This window comes from Ambystoma mexicanum, chromosome 10, assembly GCF_040938575.1.
Source record: "Ambystoma mexicanum isolate Mex_15411 chromosome 10, UKY_AmexF1_1, whole genome shotgun sequence".
Taxonomy (NCBI): Eukaryota; Metazoa; Chordata; class Amphibia; order Caudata; family Ambystomatidae; genus Ambystoma; species Ambystoma mexicanum.
Genome location: NC_090932.1, coordinates 250,643,276 through 250,663,060, shown reverse-complemented (window position 1 = coordinate 250,663,060; position 19,785 = coordinate 250,643,276).

Here is a 19,785-nt window from a genome sequence, read left to right as displayed (position 1 = left end):
CATTGTGCATTTTGTAGTGTTGATTATAAAAAGGATTTGTGTTAAAGTGTGTAACAAAGTATTAACAAAAAAGTTTTTTTAAAAACCGATTACATTTACAGCATGCAACCAGTTGGGTCTATCCTTCATAATATCGTTGCAGGCCCAAGTACCCATAGGGTTGAGTTTCGACGCATCGTTAGTTTGGAACCTAGACAGATAGAGCAAAAAGGCACTTTGAGTCCCCTTTTATCCCATTAGGGATCCTTATTGTGCTAAACTGATCTGACATGCCCACATCTAGGTCTCATGCTAAAAATTAAAATGAAATAAAAAAATTATAAAATCAGTCCTCTTATCTTTTATAGCGATAGTCGAGGAAGTGTGAGACAGCTTTCTTTAATTTTTTTATTTGTATTTTAATCAATTAGATTTTTTACAAAAGTAGCAAGTAAATCTTTAATGTCTTTGAAAATGTATCTAAAAGAAGAAATTCAGAAACTAAGGCACATTGTCTATTGCAATTAAGCGTCCGCTGGCCGATTTACTGAGTGGAGAGAGTTTTCTATGTGTTGAAGAATTTTGTATGTGGCCAATAGCCACAAAGTTTTATCTCCCATCATCATTCTTGACCAGCATAATTCTTCATTTCTCAATGCAAAATTGGAGAATATGTGTCTCAAGTAGTGTGCTCTTATATTTGAAGTACCCGAACAGGAGAGAAGTAGGTGGCGAATAGACTCAACCACTTCTGGCAGGTCACAGAATCAGCATCCATTAGTGGTGGCTAACCGTTGGATGGTTCAGATTTCATTGGTATGTAGTAGGTTGAATCTTGCTCTCAGTATGAGGTTCCTAGCCTGTTTTGAGGGCAACTGTATTAAGAACAGTTGGAGTTTGTTCAGTTTCCTGGGGTTATGAGGTAGATGTCGCGTTTGTTGGTGGGTGCTGCTTCTCCTGTCGCGATCCAATCAAGCTCTTTTATTTCATTCAAGACGTTCACTGGATTGGTTTTCAGCACCTCTTCATTCATGGCAACATCATGTAAAGTTTCCAGGTTCTGTTTTGTCCACCGATTTAGCATCTTGCAACTTGAATCCATGCTTTCTTGTAAGATGGGATTGTAGATTGAGGGTTTTTCTGACAGAGGACATTTTCGAAAAAGCATCAAGGTATTGCATTTGACTGTGCAGGCAAGAGATAGCAGGTTTAGTTCTTTCCTAATGCAGACTATCGAGGAGCAGTTTGGGAGGCCAAGCACCTTTCTCCAAAATAAAGCCTCCAATTTGCACCATAGTGACGTTGGCATGTTGGGTATTGCATCTGCTCCATAGTTCAGCGTTGGTACTACTTTCATTCTTATAAAAGTTCAGCACGGGAATTAGTGAAAAGCAGACGAATTTCCTGTCAATAGCGCATCCTTGGGCCGCTAGTTTATTGTTTTTTTCTTTCAACAATTTTTGCCTGGCTGTCTCGTTCTTAGAGTTGTCAAGTATCACTCCTAAGTATCTGAACTCACATACTTTTTCTATCGGTCTTCCATCCAGTCCCAGTTACATTTTTTCCCTTTTTTCTGTACCTGCGGACACGATCATAAATTTAGTTTTGTTTTCGTTGATCTCCAAGATGTAGTTATGTTGTTTGTAATATATATCTGTAGGTTGCTAAGCTTGTGTTGCAAACCTATCGGTGTGTAATCGAGGAGGATCAAGTCGTCCGCGTACAAAAGCATATTTATGGGGGTTTTACACATTTTAGGAGGGAAGCAGCGGACCTCTATGTCTGAGTCTTATTAGTCTCCTATGAAAGCCAAAAACAAGGCTGGTGCCAACGGGCAATCCTGCTTTACTCTTCTTAGGGTTGGAATTTTTACTGAGAGTAGGTCTTGTTGGTCAAGTCGCACTCTGTTTGTATCCGTATACAAGGCTTTAATTGGTGCCAGTAGTGTGGTAGGGCAATTCCGAGTCACTAATTTGTCCCAAAGAAGTGACCTATCCACACGGTCAAATGCTTGCGTGAGGTCCACGAAAACAATAAATATCCGCGGGCCCCCTTCAAAGACGTTATTGTTCAGGATGTTTAACATCAAGATGTTAGCTGCTGTTCATAGGTCTTTCTTGAACCCTGTTTGCACGTAGTCCTCACACGGCGCGGCTTTTGCCCGTGCCTTGAATTTATTTAAGAGCATAGATCCCAACACCTTTCCAATGCAGTCCAGTAGAGCAATCGGTCAGTAGCTAGCCGGATCGCTTTTTTTTCCTTTTTTATAAATTGGTACCACCGTCACCGATTTCCACGAAGGAGGGACCGATTTTAGCTCAGCACATATTCGAAATTTTTTACTCAGGAGATCTGCCCATTCTACCGGATGGTGCTTTAAGTCCATGTTCGTAATTCCATCGGGGCTTGGCGCTCTGGAGTTCTTAAGAGTCTTGATCATCCGAGTTATCTCTTCTTGGTCATCTAAACAGGCCCATTCTGGCGAGACAGAACTCTGATTTAAGATTGGGCTGTTCTTTGGGAGTTGAAACAGAAATCTAAAGAAGTTTACCCATGTTGCTTCACCTATGCTGGTTGGTATCAATGATTCTTCTGTTCGGCTAGTCGAGTTCAAGAGAGACCAAAATTCTCTACTTTTGTTACCAGTTATGGCTCTTTGGATGTTTTATTCGTCTTGCTGATACAACGCAATACAATGGTTTTTGAGCCATGATTTGTATCTTTGCGTGGCTTCTATCGCTACCGAATTTGTCCTTACAGGGCTTGAGAGTTTGGCTTCTCTCTTTACTTTTCTTAATTCTTTTCTTTTTTCCACCAACATTTTGTCATACACATGTCTTTGGGGGCCTGCATGGTTTTGTTTGGGCTGCGTCTTTTTGTAGATCGAGAGTAAAGGTAAATAATCAATCTATCTTGAGGCTTCCGGGTGATCTTGTGCTAGGTATTTGATATTCAAATCACTTATTGCAGCAACCGACATTTTCAATCTAGAGCCTTGGTTGTTTGTCTCCAAGTGCGAGGTAGATTTCATAGTTGTAATGAGCTTTGCTGGCCAAGTGATGCTCAGCAAATTATGGTCACTTGCAGCAGTGCTTATCACCTCAAATGAAGTTATGATTTGTGCCAGTTGGCCCGTTGCGAATATGTAATCAATTGTTGCACTTGATGATTCTCGTTCCCAGGTCGGCAGGGTGTTTTCGTTTGGTAGCACCTCGTCTATGTTGTGGAGCTCCCGTGATGTCATTAGGTTTGCCCATGCTCCTCCTCTTAGATCTGCTGCCGAAACCTTCTTGGTTAAGTGGGCTGTCTCAGTTCTCATTTTACAAATTGAATTGATATCTCTGCATATCAATAAATGCAGGGCCAGGTGTACTGCTGTCGCCTCATCAATAGCGTTTTCAATCATCCCAAGGAATTGACAGGTCTTGCTTGTTGCTGGGTTCCAGTTTGTATTCATGATGACGATCATTGACTTTGTTTCCTTTAGTCTCTTGTTTTCTGTATTTGTCCATACTGCCTTAATCATCAGTAGAGATTGGTTTCTTGTTAGCATTTCTGCTGAAGATATTCCACAGCCATGACGTATAGCCGTCAATATTCCAGATAAGGGGTGACCCAAAAGGCCCTTTTTTGCTGGAGATAAAAAGATTTCAAAACCGTCTAGTGATGGAGGCTTTGTCAACCATGTCTCTTGTAGGCAAAGGACGTCATAGTCCCCCAATTTTATGTCGCTTGGAGCTGTCAAGTGTCCGTGGCCCCTTGTTTTCCATGAGCATAGCTTGATTTGCTCCATTGACTTTTTTGAGATGGTGTTCACTTGTTTGCTATGCTTGGAAATCGCGAATTGCTATCTTTTTTGTAGTGTTGACAAGACTTTTGGTAGCCAGGACCACAGGCTTTGTGTAGATCATTTCTTGCCAAAGGTTTCGCCAGTGTCCGATTTTCCAATTGCTGCTTGGCAGGTTGTTCTTTTGGTTTTGCCTTGGACCGGAGAAGGTGCCCATTTGCGGTTCTTTACGGTGCTCAGCCTGTTTTTATCAGAGACTGGCGGGACGTGTCTGCTTTGCCCTTTTGATCATGACTTTGAGTGTATTGTTCTGTGACATTCTCTTGTATTTCTAGGTGCACTGCTTTTCTTGTTTACTATGCATAGCTCGTGTTGGGTCTCCCACCCTCTTTCATGATCATATATGTATTGGGCGGTTTCTTTGTTTTGAGTTGCACCAGCCGAACAGTTGACTGAATCTGCCAATTACTTCATGTTCACCTTTCCAGTGGATTCAGTCAGGTCATAGCGCATTTTCAATAGGCTTTTAGTTTCCTCTCTTAATTGTCCTTGAACTATTAATGAGGCAATGTACAAATGTGCTAGAGCTTTCTGTTTTCTTTGGCTCGGATCCACGATGAGTAAGTCATCTGATTTTATGCGTTGTAAGTTCGGCATGTAACTAAATAGGGCTAGGACTGAGCTTCGATTTAGGATGACTTTGGTGTCATTTGCCTCAATGTGTTCCAACTTTAGGATCCATCTAGAGGAATCCTTTTTCTTATTGACTTTGTTGTAGATTTCTGTTTTTGTTAAATAGTGAATTTTTGAGGGACTATTGTGAAGGTTCTGGCAGTTAGATGACCATCTGTGAGTCTTACAACTCTTTTTATTGTCTCTGTACGACAAAGGTGGCTTTGAAGGTCTCTCTCGTTGTTACCTCGTGTTGTCCCTGAATTTTCTTGTGGATTCGTACACCCTCGAATCCCTCCGTTTCCAAGGTCGTTAGACGCGATGTCCAGGCGTATTATTTCCGTTCCTGTTCCCTTCTAGTTCTTTCCTTATCTTCACGAGAGTAATTTGCTTTTACTTCCTTTCGCCCCTTTTTCCAGGTCGGGGACTTGATCTGTGTAGCTTGTTCCTGGGGCGGCCTATGCTCCTTTACTGCCCTCTCTTCTGAGGTCAGTTTGTCATCAAGATGCAAACTCATGTTCATCAGGTCATCGCTCTTCAGAAATGTGTCTATTGGTTTAGGCGAATTTGAAGCCGGTGTAGTTGGTTTCACCGTTATAGTTTCTTCTAGCGCACATGTCATCCCACCTGTCTGGGCCTGGTTCGTAGTTTTTCTTTTTTCTTTCGGATGGTCCTTGCGGGATCGATTTAGTATAAAGACTGGTTCCAGCACTTTGGAGTTTGTGGGCCTCTCTAATTTTCACAAGATTTTCTTCTCGTTTCTGGGGGGAGATTTTCCTTTAGTATTCAATGTTAGATCGATCATAGTTGTCGTTTGAAACCCTGTCTCTTTAGTGGTCACCAGTGGGGCAAGGTGTTCCTGTGTATCCGGTGTAGGCTGAGGTGACGGTTCTTGGGTCAACAGCTGTCTTTTTTCTTTGTTATCCAAGGCCATGATGTAGGCTTCCAAGAAGGTAAGCTTGCCAAGCATCCTGTCCTGAATTGATGTATGGTCCTTCAAGGTGTCACAGACCCCTTCGTACAGCTTCATAAACGGCGCTAATGCGATCGTTACTGTCGACATTATCAATAGCATATCCGATTTCTTTGTCGGAGTAGCCCCCTCATTTACATCTGTGGAGAGGTGGTGTCTTCCTTTCGAAGGTGAGTCCATCCAAAGTAGAGAAGATGCTGGCCGTTGAGAACTGGCTGTTCTATGTGGTTCCATCAAGTTTCTTCGGCTTGTGGCCACATTTAAGAGGTCCCAAAGGACTTGTTCACTACGTGGTCTCTGGAGGTTTACTCTTTCAGGCGCCAGGATTCCACTGCTTTGTGATCTGTTTTTTTGCAAGGGCTCATTGACTACAGCTCTCCCTAAAGTACCAGGTTCTCTGAGTAGTTCTGGGGTTTCAACTTGGTCTCTTGTGACTTCGCCCAGCCCTGGTGAAGCCTCTGATCTAACAGGCTTCTCGTGTACCCAAGGCTTTTCCTTCATGACATTGGCCTGCGTCTCACTAGTAATAGTTACTTGTTTTGGCGTGTTTTTGGCCATTAAGTCGTTTGGAGCTAAATTTGTGCCCAACTGCAGTGAGGGCGTCCCTGTTTGTGGTGTAGGAATCACCTTGGTCACTGTGGTGGTAGGAACCAGACCAGGGACGCTGGGTAAACTGTCTCTGAGGTGCTCCAGTGTATTGGGGGTGTGGGTGATTTTTTCACTGTCTTTAGTTAATGGCATAGAAGTATGTGTTGGATTGCCTTCCATTCGTCGTTGTTTTGAGGCCGGCATAGATTCATGAAGTGCCTCGAGGATTTCAATATCAGTAAGTTCCTCTCTGCAAAGGTTTTTTGCGTAGGGTCTAAGGTTGAAAAAATCCCTTAATTTAGTAGGCCTGTCTAGAGCTCTATTGCTCTTTTTTCAATTTGGGCTGCCAATTTTTTATTTTCTGTTACTGCTTGGATACTTTTTTTAAGTCTCTGGTTCAGGGATTTTGTTTTTCTTGTTTGGCCCTTTGGTGAATTTAGGTAGTCTTTTTTTGTAATAGGCCTCAGCCCTTGTTAAATCTGAATTTCTTTGTCTTTCTTTTTTATTCGAGGTGTCCTTTTCAGTGGTGATCTCTTCCAAGTTGACACTAGCTCAGACTAAAGTTTGGGCAAAGTTGAGTCGTGGCTGCACTTCAGGCTCTGCTACTGTCACGGGCTCTGAATGCACCAGCGCCTCGATAGTTAATGATTGGGCCAGGTGCAGGGCCGAGTTCTCGTCCGGCCAAAACGCAGCGGTCTGAGCTCGCAGCAATCTGGCTTGGTGGGCGTCACCTGCGACGTTCGCCGGTTCAGTCTTTTTTGATATCTGAGCCCTGCTTCCCTCAGGGCCGATACAACCTGGAGGCGCCCACCCAGCATCCTGGTAGCTCCCCTGCTTGGGGCGCAGTCTCTGCTTCATTGTTGCGGTCCAGGCCCACACTCTGCTCCACGCTCAACGGAGCCCCACCCGTCACTCCACACAGCGGCCCCCCTTTGGGGATCGACGGAAGAGGACACAGAGGATGAGGGCTCCCGTCAGGCGCGGCCGGGCGGACGCAGCTCGAGTGCACCTCCGACTCCTGCGTAGCAGGCGCATCCAACAGGGACTCACCCCGCCTTGGATACAGAACTACACAGGTCAGTGGCATCATTGAGTTAGAGTCGGAGTCTGATACCGGGATCAAGGTATTACCTTTCGGCATAGAAGTAGATTGAACACCATTTCTTAGTGTTGTTCTTTCTTCAAGCAACTTTTTCTCCGTTGGTGAGCGGGCACTTCGCAAACAGCGTCCTTCTTCCTCTTCTTGAGCTGGAGAGGTGGTAGTGGAGTACATTGTCGCCCTGTCAGCCTTGCCGTCCCTGCCTGCCAGGACTGCAGGACTTTCACTCTCCGTCACAACGCGGCTGCTCCACAGCTGCAGGCGGTATTAGTTCTGTGGGTCCACCCACCAGTACTGAGATGGAAAAAAGACTCAAGCAGGGTCAGCAAAGGATTCCAGTATCGAGGTGCAGTCTTCCCAGCAGATGCAGGACTGTCGCTCTCCGTCACTCTGCGGCCGCTCTGCAGTTGCAGGCGGTATTAGTACTGTGGGTCCACCCACCAGTACTGAGATGGAAAAAAAGACTCAAGCAGGGTCAGCAAAGGATTCGAGTAACGAGGTGCAGTCTTCCCAGCATATGCAGGACTGTCACTCTCCGACACCTTTTTTGCCTCTTTGAAATGGATTTTGGCTAGCTTGATCAGGAAGAGCTTAGATCCATGGGTTTGTGACCTTGGCTCTTATCTCCTGCTTTCAGGAGACCCGTCAGTGGACCCTAATTATAAAGCAACGTACACTACATTTACCAAACCAGCCATAAAAGGTTATATGGGAAGATACAGAGGTGGGCTGTTAAGTTGGATGCTGGAGGAAACTTGTGAACCAGTCAGGAAGTCTTCATTGATTCCCCTGATACTCAAGATATGAAAATTACATTGCATAACACGACCATATCATTTGCATTTAACGTTTACCTGAGACCGGGCCAGGAGGCGATCCATCTTTTTTTTAGCATTTTTAAGTACTCTAACAGATGTGTATGTAACTATAATCGAGACCCAGATTTTAATATGTATCTATCTGAATGCATCATTGGAACGCGCGAGAGCCCTGGCCGGAATGTATTGTTATTCCCAATGTTGTACCATGCCCCCCATTTGGATCTTAAACAAAGGCTAAGTGCATTGTGTCTTTCCTTTATAATGCTGTGGTGCAATCGTGCAATACAATATTCTCAGGTAACATTCCCTGCAAAACGGACACCGTCACGATAATCCCAAATTGATTATATCGTTGTTCATTTACCTAATTGGCATAAACTGGACACATTGGTTTGAATTCTCAAAAATGATCGCAAAGGAAAGGAGCGCAGACAGTGCGCTCGTTTCATTTGCGTTAATTTTTTTAATGCTCAGGTCCCCTTATTCTCAAAGGGGACCTGAGCCTTTCAGGCAGAGATGGCCAAAAGCGCAAAGATGTGCTGTCCAACCCACTTGCATACTTTAGTGTTGGGAATGTATGAGAGTCTCCCAGCAACCGTGGGTTGGAGGGAGCACATTTCACAGAGGCGTGCCACTTAAGGGGCAATGTCGGTGAAATGCTTGGGTAAAATGACAACAAAGCTATCCCTGTTTCCGGATGGTAGTGCAAGTTTGATAGCTTCAGTTTTAACAGCAGCGGTCCCACTTAAGAATAATGACAAGGTAAGACATGACCCTGTCATGATTTGAGCAGGTATGTCATTTAGGGGTCGCCAGAGGTCGTAACTGCAACCTCTGAAGTCTCCCTTGCGACCTCTAACATTTTTTTTTTTGTAATGCAAGCTCCTGGGCTGTGGCCACCACTATGTGGCTCTTTACTTCTGGCTGGAGTGGCTGGTTTTCTTGTTCAGGCCCCTTAAAAAGAAGAAGAAAAATAAGAAAAGGAGTGCCACAGTCTTTCAGCACTGACCCTAAATAAGAAAGACTAGGAATGCCAAATAATGTGTCTTTCTGGAATTCTATACAATAATTGATAGACTCATTAAAGGTTTATTTCAGGCACACTTCAGGGGGTGAGTCACTGATTTAGTCTGTTCTTAAACGCCTCAACTCAGCCTTCTGAGGTCGATAAATGAGTACCAACACAGGTTGGGTGATATTGGGTGTATATTTTTTCTATATAAAGCGCGTAAGCATAAGTGCTATATAATAACACATAATTATCATTTGGTCATGGACGTCCGCTTGCATTCACAGTAATTTGGTAATATGGGCCTATGCACACTGATCTTAATGATACATATGGCAATCAATACTTGTATGAAATGTACATCACATTATAGTGATACCGTAACCATATTTTTCGTAGTGTACAATGCTATGTGATGCCACTTCCTGTTTTGTTAACAGGTGAAAGGTCGTGTTCCATCGCTTCCCGCAATATCACTTTGGGGTGGGATCAAATGTCATCAGGGGTCAAGGGTCGTGTGATGTCACTTCTGCTACCCCTGGCATTTTGGTGAAATTACGTCCCTGGATTTGAACCTCCCCCTGCGACTGTTTCAAAGGGCCCAGGGAGATAACTCTCCTATCTTGGCATTTAAAAGCACATCCCATTTGTGAATTTGGGGTGCGCTTTTAAATGTCCAGAAATGCCCCCTTAAATTACACAAATGCACAAAGGGGGTGCGGGCAAAAGAATGAGCACATTTACGATGCACACATTCAGATCCCCTTTGTGAATTGAGCTGTTCCTTTTATGGCAATTGTGAGAATCTGGACAATTTAGCATAATCACATGGCTCGAAAGTGATCACGACATGTTCAGTAAGAGTCTTTTAATTTTGCCTTTAAATACTCGAACTACTCATGTGCACCTAGAGATGGGATATAAAGGGAATAGTACATCACCTCGAGCTGAAGATCCCATTGTACCTGGCAAAAGGTTGATCATGTCATAGGCGATTAAACTATCAAAGGGCATCAGTTGGCCTACTCCAGACCCGTGGATGTGATGCAGACTCATGGGAAATGGACTCTAGAGTCTAGAAATGTCTCAGTAATAGATGGATACCACCTCAATTAAAAAGCATACAAAGGTTCACATTTTTGATTCCACAAGTGTCCTTGTCTCAAGTCTGTATTGGAGGTGATAGTGTAGTGGAGCTACAGGTTCCTGGTGCACGTTTTTTTACAGGGAGACATGCAACACTGGATGGATGTGTAAAGAAGATGTAAGGGACAATTTCATAGCCACAGGGTTGATTAGTGCACTGATTGGATATGGACCTATGTACCTTGGGTGGATCTTCAGAGATCCTTTCAGGTGAATGTGTCTCGTAGCTAACCATACGCTGCCCCCAAATTGGAATTGTGAGAGCCTCCCCTCTTTTCTTGTCTGCAGACTTCTTGTAGGAAGCTTTAGCCCTCTGTAACTTTGTAGTGGCTTGCTGTAGGGCTTGGTGTATCGTGCTGTGTAGTGTTGGAACTGCAGGCATTTCCAAGGCTTCTGGACGGTCGAACTCCAAGGTTCGTGGGTGCCTGCCATGCAGTAAGTAGAATGGAGTAAAACTGTTTGAGCTATGCAGTGAGTTATTATACGCATACTCGGCTACCTATAGTATGTCCACCCAGTCCTTGTCAGTATGTGTAAGTATGCAGCAGAGATATTGCTCTAGGGTCTGATTTGTTCTCTCGGTTTGCCCATCTGTTTCTGGGTGGTGGCTGGTTGACAGACAGATGTTTATTTGTGCCATGGAGCAGCATCTCTTCTGGAACAGAGACACAAACTGACTCCCTTGATCTGAGATCACTGCTAATGGAAAAACCGTGTAACTGCACTACCTGCTCTAGGAATTGTTGGGCAAGAGTACTGGCTGTGAGGAGTCCTTGAAGTGAACCATCTTTGATAGGAGATCAACTACTACCAAGATGGTGTTGTAGCCGTTGTTTGGTGGTAGGTCAGTAATGAAAAGGAACATTTTATGGAACTCGGGGTACCGATAGCAGTTGCAGGAGCGTTTGTGTTTTTTTCTTTAGGGTCTTGGGCACATATGTCACATGTTTGGACATAATGGATAGTGTATTTACGGCACGTGGGCCACCAGTAATGTTGTCGTTCTTTTGTTCCTGTCTTGGTGATTCCTGGATGGCCCTCCATCAAAGTATTGTGGTAATTATCCAGGACTGACGCCTGTTGTGACTCGTTTGGCATGTACAGCCAGTCGAGGTGGTAAGAGAGTCCATCATGTTCTTCACGTTGTGGATCCACAGCAACCCATGACTTCAGTTCTTTTGATGTGAATGTCTGTTTGACTGTTTCCTGCAGTTGTTCCAATATAATGTGGTTGTGTTGTTCATAACACCTAGTAACTTGTCTTCAGGGATAATTGCTACTGGCATTGGAGGTGCATAAACACCATCCCCTACTTCTCTGCACCCATTCCTGGATAATGAATTTGCTTTTCCATTCTGTAGTTTGGGTCAAAATGTGATAACGAAGTTGTACTCTGCAAAAAAAACAGGGCCCACCGGATTTGCCTCGATGATTGGCCTTTGGCTGTCCAGAGGTACGGCAGGTTTCTGTATTCTGTGATCACGGTGATGGGATGTTTGGCTCCCAAGAGATAGTGTCGCCACTCCTTGAAAGCGGCCTTTATCACCCGTAGTTCTTTATCCGTGATTCCATAGTTTCATTCTGCGGGGGAGAACTTCCGTGACCAAAACGCCACTGGGTGGAGTTGTTCTGTACCAGGATTATATTGAGACAGCACCATCCCCATTGCCACATTGGAGGCATCCATTTGCACTACATAAAGGAGGTCCGGGTTTGGATGTTGTAGGATGGGCGCTGTTGTGAAACATTGATTCAGAGCGAGGAATGATTGTTCTGCTTCTGGAGTCCATACAAATTGTTTGTTCTTGCTGAGCAATGACGTAATGGGGTGCACTACATTCGAGAGGTCTGGTATGAACCACAGATAAAGATTTGCGAAACCCAAGAAACTTTGAACGGTTGTAGGCAAAGGCCATTGGGGGATTGCCTCAACTTTGCCTTTGTCCATGCGAACACCCTGAGGTGTTAGGATGAACACTAGAAATTCCACCTCTGTAACATGAAAGGCACACTTCTCCAACTTTGCATATAGATGGTTCTGGCTGAGTTTTTCTATTACTGCTTGTACATGGCTGACATGCTCAGTAGACGTGGTAGTGTAGATTAGGATATCGTTGATATAGACTATAGCACAGATGTCCAAGAGTTCCCGTAAGACATCATTCATGAAGAACTGGAATGCTGCTGGTGCGTTGCATAAACGAAAGGGCATCACTCGATATTCGTATAGTCGGAATTTTGTGGAGATAAGCACCTCAGAGGTCCAGTTTGGTTTAGCTGTTTGCATTTCGTACCTGGTCTAGGAGCACTGGTATCAAAGGCAGTGTGTATCTATTCTTAATGGTGATCTGATTCAGGGTCCTGTAGTTGATACAGGTCTGCAAGTCTCCTTATTTCTTTGCAAACAAAAAGAGGGGTGATGCCACAGGTGACTTGGAGAGGTATATAAAGACATTGGCAAGGTACTGATCGAGGTACGTGCAGAGATGGGCTTTTTCCTGCTCCGTAAAGGCGTCAATATAGTTACATGGTGTTTGTGATCCGGGGATGAGGTCAATTTGACAATCATAGGGTCTTTGCGGGGGCAGTGTGTTTGCTTTCTCCTTCTGGAAGATGTCCTGGTAATCACTGTACTCCGTTGGTAAGCTTCCCATAATCCCCTAGACCATTATGGAATCCATGGTGTAAGTGATGAAGTTTGTGCCTCCTAATAACACATTTTGCCACACGATTTGGAGAAGGTTAAGGTTCTTGCTCGCCAATCAATGCTAGGGTTATGGGACTCTAGCCAGGGGATTCATAGGATAATCTGGAACTGTGGGACACTGATGAGGTCAAAAGCGATGCTTTCCCGGTGTCGGTCCTGGCAGAGTAGTACCACTTCCTCAGTGCACTGGGTTACAGGACCCGATGCTAACAGTATAGCATCCACAGCAACCACGTTGTCTGTCGTAGGTCTTTTCCATAGCATTCTCTGGGGCTGCTGATGGCAGATAGGTACAATTGGGATAGCAAGATGCAAGGCCGACGTAACCTTCCCTTTGCACGACAAGTGGGCCTCTATTCTTGTCGGGCCGAGTAGTTTTCCGAAGGCCGGTCATTGGGGTTTATTGTGTCTACAGCTCCTACTGGTTTCCTGACTGGTTTTACTGTGCAATCTCGCAGGAAGTGGCCCAGTTTGCCACAATACAGGCACATCTGCTGTTGTCTGCACCTCTTTCTCTCCTCTTGGGTTAGCGGGGCTCGGACACCCCTAAACTGCATGGGCTCTGGTACCCTTTCAGCGTGACAAGTGGGGCCCTCTTTCAGGTGGATAAATAGAGGTTGTGACTCAGAGCGAGAACAATCAGCCTTTCGGTCCTGCAGTCGTTGGTCCAGTTGGATGACCAGGTCTATGTACTCCGAACAGCCCATCTGTTAGGACACTCACCCGGGATTGGGATCGGCCGTGTCCTCGTGGGCGGGGTGATGCCTGGCGGCTCTACCCGCGGTTTCGCCTTGGTCATGGGCGCCTTCTCCGAGCTCATCACTCATTTGGGGTGCGTGCCCGCTTCGGGCGAGTTGGGGTGCATGCGTGCATACGCGGAAGCGGCAGGGAATGGGCTTGTGGTTCAAGCCTCGTTCCCACGAATACCGTGATTCCGCGCATGCGCCGATTCGGATTGCGGGTCAAGCCTCGCTTCCGTGCCGAATCACTATAAAGGAGCTTCCGGATCTGTACCCGCCGCGTCTCAACACGGTTTGGTCCTGACCTCCCGCTCACTTCTGGAATTCCTTACTCTCCTTGGTCTCCCCGCTTGCCTCCCTTGTTCCCTTCCAGTTTGCCCGGCCTTCCCTTACCCTGGTGGTTTGGTTCCTTGGTTGAGGGTCTGCTCCCCTGGGTTGGGTCTTGTCCGGTCCTGGGCTGGTACCTCCGGTCCCTTCATTTTTCCTCCTTACCACCTATCCCTCTCCTGCCTGACCACCTTCCTTACCTGAATACTCCTCTGCCTTGTGCTGGGTGCCAGTACCTTCAGTGCCTTTGTTCGGTCCCTCTTGCCGTCTGCCATTGCTGCCATACTACAGTCCCAGCTGGCTTCTCTCTACATCTTCAAGAAGGATTCTGCAGAATCATAGCAACGCACTCAAGCTCGCTGTCTACATCTACTGGCCTTCCCTGTTCAGTGCTCGCACTGTTCTGGCGCCACGTAAATCCAGGGAAGTGTTCATCCGTGGCGTCAGGAATCGGACCCATTTTCAATCCTGCAATCAGGACGGGACCTGGGCCGGTTCCTGGCGTTACCCTCTCATCTTTCGTTCTACAAGCAACGTCCTGGCGACCCCGGCACGCAAGCCTACAGGAAACACAGGTACGCAGCGCCCTAGGGACGCACATCTTGACAGATTGAGACGCTTAACCTCCGATTCAGACTCAGAGATGAAGGAAACCTCTGATCTGAGAGACGAAATCAGGTCTTTAAGGGCTGAAATGACAGCACTTCGTCTAGAAAACGAGACTCTACGTCAGATGGTGGTGCATAGGACTAGCACCACAACCCAGGCTGATTCTGCCATGGCACAGACGACACCCATGAAGTTCGACGGGGATTCTAGAAGAGTGGCTGAATTTTGTAACCACTGCAGGATCCATTTTTTGTTCCGGGCTTCCCATTTTACCGACGAGAAGGCGAAGATTGGGTATATTCTAGGAAATCTAACCGGAAATGCGCTTGAATGGGCAGCTCCTTTGGTGTCCGCAAACAGTCCGATACTGGGTGATTTTGCCGCCTTCGAGAAAGCGTTTCTGGAAGTATTCCAGTCACCTAACCTGGCCGCCACAGCACAAAACCAATTGATGGATCTAAAACAGGGTTCAAGTGATCTGATCTCATACATTGGTCGGTTCCGTCAATTGGCGGCGGATTCTCAATGGCCAGAAGTAACACAGAAAATGCTTTTTCGGCGAGGTCTGAGAGAGGAGTACAAAGACGAACTTCTTCATATACCAGAACCGGATACTTTACAGGTACTTCTGGAACAGGTTCTTCGAATCGATCACCGTTTGGCTGAGCGGAAGGGGGAAAGACGTCGGTTGGAGAGGCCGTACTCCAGGTCTTTTCCATCACCTGCTGGTGCTTCAAGTACAGCAGAAGCGGGTCCGGAACCCATGCAATTGGGGGCACTCAGAGGACCTTTGTCCGCGAAAGAGAGGAAACGTCGAAGGGACTTGAACTTGTGCCTATATTGCGGTGCCTCCGGGCACTATTTGGGTACTTGTCAGTTACGACCACTCAGGAAGTCGGAAAACTAATAGGCCTGTCAGGTATAAGGAAGGCAATGACAGGCCTACCGTTCACACCAGCCCTTCCGGATACCGATGGGATCTTACTGCCCATGTCTCCCGCAGCCCTTTTGGTACTCCGAATTAAAGTACTGTGGCAGGATAAGTCAACTGAAATCATGGGTCTTCTAGATTGTGGTGCATCTGGCAACTATATCGATGTTGAGTTCGTCAAGAAGAACCAGATCCCTCTACTTAAGAAAAGGCAAGCTACACCAATTGAGGTCATTGATGGGACACCTTTGTCTTTTGGTCCCATTCAACATCACACCGGAGTTCTGCAGTTGTGGATCAATGAACATCTGGAAAACATATCTTTGGATGTGATTAAGTCACCGTCTTATCCGATCGTGTTGGGTTTACCCTGGTTGTTGTACCACAACCCTAAAGTTAATTGGGTAACCTGTACATTGACATTTAATTCGGATCGGTGTTTGTTGGATTGTTCCTCCGCAAGGTTATCTGTTGGGATATCTACAATTGCCACGCAGACAGAGGTGAATGGAACATCTTCTGTATGCCTGTTGTCTACCATACCTTCTGAATATGCGGATTATTCCTCTGTGTTTTCGGAACCTAGGGATATTCCCCTGCCTCCTCATAGAAGTTTTGATTGTGCCATAGATCTGTTGCCAGATTCTGTGATTCCACATGGACGAGTGTACTCCTTATCCCCACAAGAAAGAACAGCCTTACAAGAATATCTAAATGACTGCCTTCAGAAACAGTATATCACCCCTTCCAAGTCTCCTGCGGGATTTCCGCTGTTTTTCGTCAAGAAAAAGGAGGGTACGTTACGTCCCTGTGTGGACTATCGGCAGTTAAACGAACTTACTCGGAAGGACAGATATCCATTGCCTCTAATACGTGATATCCTGGAATCCTTGCACTCTGCCTGTATATTTACTAAGTTGGACTTAAGAGGGGCATATCATCTGGTACGAATCAAGACTGGTGACGAGTGGAAAACGGCTTTTAAGACACCCTTAGGGCACTATGAATATCGTGTAATGCCTTTCGGACTATGCAATGCCCCAGCCGTTTTCCAGCGTTTGATGGATGAAATATTTTCGGATTTATTCGGAATATCAGTGTGGGTATACCTAGATGATATACTGATTTTCTCAAAGAATGAGAAGGAACACATCATACATGTCAAAGAAGTTCTCAACCGTTTACGTCAGAACCACTTGTACGCCAAGACTGAGAAATGTCTCTTCAATCAAGACAAGATTGAGTTTCTTGGGTACGTGATTTGCCGTTCTGGCATACAGATGGACCCAACTAAGTCACGGGCTATTCAAGAATGGAAACGACCTAACGATGTGAAGGCCCTTCAGCGATTCCTTGGATTCGCCAATTTCTATAGGCGCTTTATACCAGGTTTTTCCAATCTCACAGCACCTTTAACCAGTTTAACCAGCAGTAAGACGTTGTTTGTGTGGAACGAGGAAGCTACTAATGCATTCGAACGTCTCAAGGATGCATTCAGCACCTCTCCCATCCTACACCATCCCGACCAAAGTAGACCATTCAGCGTGGAAGCAGATGCGCCAAATTTCGCCGTTGGATCAGTTTTGCTACAGAAGGACCCGCAGTCGGATGTTGAATTCCCAGTGGCTTATTATTCCCGAAAACTAACGTCGAGCGAACAGAATTATGCCGTGATCGAGAAGGAGCTTTTAGCCATCAAATTGGCTTTTGAAGAATGGCGCCATCATCTTTTGGGAGGCCAATTTCCTGTTGAGGTCCGTACCGACCATAGAAATCTACAGTATCTACGATCCCTTCAATGTCGCACTTCCCGCCAGGCCCGTTGGGCGTTTTTCTTTTCTCCTTATGATTTCACAATCACCTACATACCTAATGCTCGGAATCTGAAAGCAGACGCGTTGTCTCGCTCCTTGGAAGACATCAAGCAAGACAGCCAGAATCAGTTATTGCTAGCCCCAGAACATTTCTTGTTTTCTGTGTCTCATTGCCTGGATACGTTCTTACAGGAAACATTGGCAGACCCTTACAGAACGGAACTATTGAAATTGCCCCAAGTTAGTGAGAACGAGGGGTTGCTCTTCTTCAGTGGGAAATTGTATGCACCCACCGACTCTCGTCGGATTGCCATTTTGCATGCATTTCACGATTCGAAGATTGGGGGTCATCGAGGCATACGTGCTACACAAGAACTTGTCGCCCGACAGTTTTGGTGGCCAGGATTGGCCAAACAAGTTAAACAATACGTGGAATGCTGTCCAGTATGTGCACAAGTAAAGATACCCAGAAGGAAACCACTCGGTCTACTCCAACCCATCGAGACACCGCCCTATCCTTGGCACACCATAGCTATTGATTTCATAGTGGAACTACCACCTTCCGAGGGCTTTACATGCATTATGGTAGTAGTTCACTGTTTTTCCAAGATGGCTCATTTTATCCCTTTTGTTAAAGTTCCCTCTGCGAGTTCCATGGCCGGAGCATTTCTGCACAACATTTACCGGTTACATGGACTACCTGATAAGATCATCTCGGACCGCGGTTCCCAGTTCATATCATCCTTTTGGAAACAACTGTGTCATCACCTGGGCATACATCGAGCACTTAGTTCCGGCTATCATCCACAGTCCAACGGACAGACGGAGAGGACCAATCAGACGTTGGAACAGTATCTGTGCTGTTTCTCCAACGCATCTCAAACCAACTGGGCATTGCAACTGGACTTTGCTGAGGTAGCTTACAACAACTCGATCCATTCTGCTACAGGATTAAGCCCCTTTCTTTGTACCTATGGACTCAGTCCTAGACTTTTTCCGTTTGTTCCTGTACGACCAAGCACGGTTCCCTCTGCTGACCAGCTGATTCAAGAGATCCGAGGACTGCATGCCCAGGCGACTGGTACCCTGGTTAAGGCACGTGAGGACATGAAGGTCCAGGCAGATAAGAGGCGTACCCCGGAACCTATATTCAAGGTTGGTGGGAAGGTGTGGCTTTCTTCCAAGAACTTACCTGTTCGCAACTTACCTACGAAACTTGCTCCCCGTTTCCTAGGACCCTTCCGGATTACTAGACGGATTTCCCCGGTGGCATTCAAACTAGATCTACCCCCATCCTGGCGGGTGCATCCCGTGTTTCATGTCTCCTTGTTTAAGCCTCACCTGGAGGACCCCTATGGGCGCTCGGGCTCTCGTCCTGCGGCCATTGAGGTGCAGGGTGTTCCTGAATATGAGGTCCGGGAAATCTGTGATTCTCGTTTCCATCTGGGTCGATTGCAGTTCCTGGTGGATTGGGAGGGGTATTCGGCTTGTGACCGCACTTGGGAACCTGTTGGGAATGTCCATGCTCCCCGTTTGGTGCGTGAGTTCTATTTACGCCATCCCTGTAGGCCGGGGGCCCCGGGTCTTTCTGGGAGGGGGCATGGTGTTAGGACACTCACCCGGGATCGGGATCGGCCGTGTCCTCGTGGGCGGGGTGATGCCTGGCGGCTGTACCCGCGGTTTCGCCTTGGTCGTGGGCGCCTTCTCCGAGCTCATCGCTCATTTGGGGTGCGTGCCCGCTTCGGGCGAGTTGGGGTGCATGCGTGCATACGCGGAAGCGGCAGGGAACGGGCTTGTGGTTCAAGCCTCGTTCCCACGAATACCGTGATTCCGCGCATGCGCCGATTCGGATTGCGGGTCAAGCCTCGCTTCCGTGCCGAATCACTATAAAGGAGCTTCCGGATCTGTACCCGCCGCGTCTCAACGCGGTTTGGTCCTGACCTCCCACTCGCTTCTGGAATTCCTTACTCTCCTTGGTCTCCCCGCTTGCCTCCCTTGTTCCCTTCCAGTTTGCCCGGCCTTCCCTTACCCTGGTGGTTTGGTTCCTTGGTTGAGGGTCTGCTCCCCTGGGTTGGGTCTTGTCCGGTCCTGGCCTGGTACCTCCGGTCCCTTCATTTTTCCTCCTTACCACCTATCCCTCTCCTGCCTGACCACCTTCCTTACCTGAATACTCCTCTGCCTTGTGCTGGGTGCCAGTACCTTCGGTGCCTTTGTTCGGTCCCTCTTGCCGTCTGCCATTGCTGCCATACTACAGTCCCGGCTGGCTTCTCTCTACATCTTCAAGAAGGATTCTGCAGAATCATAGCAACGCACTCAAGCTCGCTGTCTACATCTACTGGCCTTCCCTGTTCAGTGCTCGCACTGTTCTGGCGCCACGTAAATCCAGGGAAGTGTTCATCCGTGGCGTCAGGAATCGGACCCATTTTCAATCCTGCAATCAGGACGGGACCTGGGTCGGTTCCTGGCGTTACCCTCTCATCTTTCGTTCTACAAGCAACGTCCTGGCGACCCCGGCACGCAAGCCTACAGGAAACACAGGTACGCAGCGCCCTAGGGACGCACATCTTGACACCATCAGGTGGG